The sequence below is a fragment of the Lipotes vexillifer genome, unplaced genomic scaffold (assembly GCF_000442215.2).
Source record: "Lipotes vexillifer unplaced genomic scaffold, Lipotes_vexillifer_v1.1 scaffold373, whole genome shotgun sequence".
Taxonomy (NCBI): Eukaryota; Metazoa; Chordata; class Mammalia; order Artiodactyla; family Lipotidae; genus Lipotes; species Lipotes vexillifer.
Genome location: NW_006783733.1, coordinates 12,088 through 17,318, shown reverse-complemented (window position 1 = coordinate 17,318; position 5,231 = coordinate 12,088).

Genomic DNA, 5,231 nt, shown 5'->3' with positions numbered 1-5,231 from the left:
GCATCGGCAGGCGGACCCTCAACCACCACGCCACCAGGGAAGCCCTCTGTTTGATTTTTATGATTTCTTTCCTTCTACTAAATTTGGGTTTTGTTTATTCTTTGTTCTCTAGCTGCTTTAGGTCTAAGGTTAGGGGTTTTTTTTTAACATCTTTATTGAAGTATAATTGCTTTACAATCATGTGTTAATTTCTGCTTTATAAGAAAGTGAATCTGCTATATATATACATATATCCATATATCTCCTCCCTCTTGTGTCTCCTTCCCACCCTCCCTATCTCACACCTCTAAGTGGTCACAAAGCACTGAGCTGATCTCCCTGTGCTATGCAGCTGCTTCCCACTAGCTATCTATTTTATATTTGGTAGTGTATATACGTCCATGCTACTCTCTCACTTCATCCCAGCTTACCCATCCAAATCCCCATGTCCTCAAGTCCATTCTATATGTCTGCGTCTTTATCTATATCCTGCCCCTAGGATCTTCAGAACCTTTTTTATTTTTATTTTATTTTTTATGTTCCATATATATGTCTTAGCATACGATATTTTTTTTTCTCTTTCTGACTTCACTCTGTACGACAGATTCTAGGTCCATCCACCACACTACAAAAAACTCAATTTCATTTCTTTTTATGGCTGAGTGATATTCCACTGTATATATGTGCCACATCTTCTTTATCCATTCATCTGTCATTGGACACTTAGGTTGCTTCCATGTCCTGGTTATTGTAAATAGAGCTGCAGTGAATATTGTGGTACATGATTCTTTTTGATTAATGGTTTTCTCAGGGTAGATGTCCAGTAGTGGAATGGCTGGGTCATATGGTAGTTCTAATTTTAGTTTTTTAAGGAATATCCATACTGTCCTTAATAGTGGATGTAGCAATTTACATTCCCACCAACAGTGCAAGAGGGTTCCCTCTTCTCCACACAGTCTCCAGCATTTATTTTTTGAAGATCTTTTGATGATGGCCATTCTGACTGGTGTGAGGTGATACCTCATTGTAGTTTTGATTTGCATTTCCCTAATGATTAGTAATGTTGAGCATCCTCTCAGATGTTTGTTGGAAATCTGTATATCTTCTTTGGAGAAATGTCTATTTAGGTCTTCTGTCCATTTTTGAATTGGGTTGTTTGCTTTTTTGATATTGAGCTGCATATGCTACTTGTAAATTTTGGAGATTAATCCTTTGTCAGTTGTTTCATTTAAATATTTTCTCTCATTCTGAGGGTTGTCTTTTCCTCTTGTTTATGGTTTCCTTTGTTGTGCAAAAGCTTTTAATTTCATTAGCTCCAAATTGTATATTTTTGTTTTTATTTCCATTTTCTAGGAGGTGGGTCAAAAAGGATCTTGCAGTGATTTATGTCAGAGTGTTCTGTCTATGTTTCCTCTAAGAGTTGTACAGTGGCCTTACATTTGGGTCTTTAAGTCATTTTGAGTTTATTTTTGTGTATGGTGTTAGGAGGTGTTCTAATTTCATTCTTTTACATGTAGCTGTCCAGTTTTCCCACCACCACTTATTGAAGAGGCTATTTTTTCTCCATTGTATATTCTTGCCTCCTTTATCAAAAATAAGGTGACCATATGTGTGTGGGTTTTTCTCTGAGCTTTCTATCCTGTTCCATTGATCTATATTTCTTTTTTTGTGGCAGAACCATACTGTGTTGATTACTGTAGCTTTCTAGCATACTCCAAAATCTGGGAGCCTGATTTCTCCAGCTCCATCTTGTTTTCTCAAGATTGCTTTGGCTACTCAGGGACTTTTGTTTCCATACAAATTTTTTGTTCTATTTCTGTGAAAAATGCTGTTGGTAGTTTGATAGGGATTGCATTGAATCTGTAGATTGCTTTGGGTAGTATAGTCATTTTCAGAATGTTGATTCTTCAAATCCAAAAACATGGTATATCCCTCCATCTCTTTTATCATCTTTAATTTCTTTCATCAGTGTCTTATAGTTTTCTGCATACAGGTATTTTGCCTCGTTAGGTAGGTTTATTCCTAGGTATATTTTTATTGTTGTTGCAATGGTTAATGGGAGTGTTTCATTAATTTCTCTTTCAGATTTTTCAGTATTACTCTATAGGAATGCAAGTGATTTCTGTGCATTAATTTTGTATCTTACTACCTTACATAATTCATTGATTACCTCTAGTAGGTGTCTGGTAGCTTCTTTAGGAATCTCTGTGCATAGTACCATCACATCTGCAAACAGTGACAGCTTTACTTCTTCTTCTCTGATTTGGATTCCTTTTATTTCTCTTTCTTCTTTGATTGCTGTGGCTAAAACTTCCAAAACTATGCTGAATAATAGTGCTGAGAGTGGACAACCTTGTCTTGTTCCTGACCTTAGTGGAAATGGTTTCAGTTTTTCACCATTGAGAAAGATGTTGGCTGTAGGTTTGTCATATATGGCCTTTAATAGGTTGAAGTAAGTTCCCTCTGTGCCTACCTTCTGGAGGGTTTTTATCATAAATTGGTGTGGAATTTTGTTGAAAGCTTTTTCTGCATCTATTGAGAAGAATATATGGTTTTTATCCTTCAGTTTGCTAATATGGTTTATCACATTGATTGATTTGCATATATTGAAGAATCCTTGCATCCCTGGGATAAACCCCACTTGACCATGGTGTATGATCCTTTTAATGTGCTGTTGGATTCTGTTTGCTCGTATTTTGTTGAGGGTTTTTGCATCTATGTTCATCACTGATATTGGCCTGTAGTTTTCTTTCTTTGTGACATATTTGTCTGGTTTTGGTATCAGGGTGATTGTAGCCCCATAGAATGAGTTTGGGAGTGTTCCTCTCTCTGCTATAGTTTGGAAGAGTTTGAGAAGGATAGGTGTTAACTATTCTCTAAATGTTTGATACAATTCCCCTGTAAAACCATATGGCCCTGGGCTTTTGTTTGTTGGAAGATTTTTAATCACTGTCTCAATTTCAGGGCTTGTGATTGGTCTGTTTATATTTTCTATTTCTTCCTGGTTCATCGCTGAAGTTTTTGATTTTCTAAGAACTTGTCCATTTCTTCCAGGTTGTCAATTTTATTGGCATATAGTTGCATTTAGTAATGTCTCATGATTCTTTGTATTTCTGCAGTGTCAGTTGTTACTTCTCCTTTTTCATTCTTAATTCTATTGATTTGAGTCTTCTTTTTTCTTGCTGAGTCTGGCTAATCGTTTATCAATATTGTTTATCTTCTCAAAGAACCAGCTTTTAGTTTTATTTATCTTTGTTATTGTTTTCTTCATTTCTTTTTCATTTATTCCTGATCTGATCTTTATGATTCCTTTCCTTCTGCTAACATTGGGGCGTTTTTATTCTTCTTTCTCTAATTGCTTTTGGTGTAAGGTTAGGTTGTTTATTTGAGATTTTTCTTGTTTCCTGAGGTAGGATTTTATTGCTATAAGCTTCCCTCATAGGAATGCTTTTGCTGCATCTCATAGGTTTTGAGTCATCATGTTTTCATTGTCAATTGTCTCTAGGTATTTTTTGATTTCCTCTTTGATTTCTTCAGTGATCTCTTGGTTATTAAGTAGTGTATTGTTTAGGCTCCATGTATTTCTGTTTTTTACAGATATTTTCCTGTAATTGATATCTAGTCTCATAGTGTTCTGGTCTTAAAAGATACTTGATACAATTTCAATATTCTTAAATTTGCCAGGGCTTGATTTGTGATGCAAGATATGATCTATCCTGGAGAATGTTCCATGAGAACTGGAGAAGAAACTGTATTTTATTGTTTTCGGATGGATTGTCCTATAAATATGAATTAAGTCCATCTTGTTTAACTTATCATTTAAAGCTTGTTTTTCCTTATTTATTTTCTTTTTGCATGATCTGTCCATTGGTGAATGTTGGGTCTTAAAGTCCACTACTATGATTGTGTTACTGTTGATTTCCCCTTTTATGGCTGTTAGCATTTGCCTTAACTATTGAGGTGCTCCTATGTTGGGTGCAGAAATATTTACAATTGTTATATCTTTTTCTTAGTTTGAACCCTTTATCATTATGTAGTGTCATTCTATGTCTCTTGTAGTAGTGTTTATTTTAAAGTCTATTTTGTCTGAAATGAGAATTGCTTCTCCAGCTTTCTTTTGAATTCCATTTGCATGGAATATCTTTCTCCATCCCCGCTCCTTCAGTCTGTATGTATCCCGTGGTCTGAAGTGGGTTTCTTGTAGACAGCATATATGTAGGTCTTATTTTTGTATCCATTCAACCAGTCTGTGACTTTTGGTAGGAGCATTTAATCTATTTACCTTTAAGGTAATTATCAATATATATTTTCTTATTAACATTTTTTAATTGTTTTGGGTTTGTTATTATAGGCCTTTTCCTTCTCTTGTGTTTCTGCCTAGGGAAGTACCTTTAGTATTTGTTGTAAACCTGTTTTGGTCATGCTGAATTCTCTTAGCTTTTGCTTGTCTGTAAAGGTTTTAATTTCTCTGTCAAATCTGAATGAGATCCTTTCTGGGTAGAGTATTCTTGGTTGTAGCATTTTCCCTTTCATCACTTTAAATATGTCCTGCCACTCCCTTCTGGCTTGCAGAGTTTCTGCTGAAAGACCAGCTGTTAATCATATGGGGATTTTCTTGTATGCTATTTGTTTTGTCCTTGCTGCTTTTAATGTTTTTTCTTTGTATAATTTTTTATTGTTTGATTAATATGTGTCTTGGTGTGTTTCTCCTTGGATTTATCCTGTATGGGGCTCTCTGCACCCTTGGACTTGATTGACTATTTCCTTTCTCAAATTAGGGACGTTTTCAAGTAAACTCTCTTCAAATATTGTGTCAGTCCCTTTCTTTTTCTTTTCTTCTTCTGGGACTGCTATAATTTGAATGTTGGTACATTTAATGTTGTCCCAGAGGTCTCTGATACTGTCCTCAATTCTTTTAATTCCTTTTTCTTTATTCTTCCCTGTGGTAGTTATTTCCACTATTTTATCTTCCAGTTCACTTATCCGTTCTTCTGCCTCAGTTATCTGTTATTGATTCCTTCCAGAGAATTTTAAATTTCATTGATTGTGTTGTTCATCATGTTTGTTTGCTCTTTAGTTTTTCTAGGTCCTTGTTAAACATTTCCTATATTTTCTCCATTCTATTTCCAAGATTTTGCAACACCTTTACTGTCATTACTCTGAATTTTTTTTTCAGGTAGACTTCCTATTTCCTTTTTATTTGTTTGGTCTGATGGGTTTTTACATTGCTCTTTCTTCTGCTGTGTGTTTCT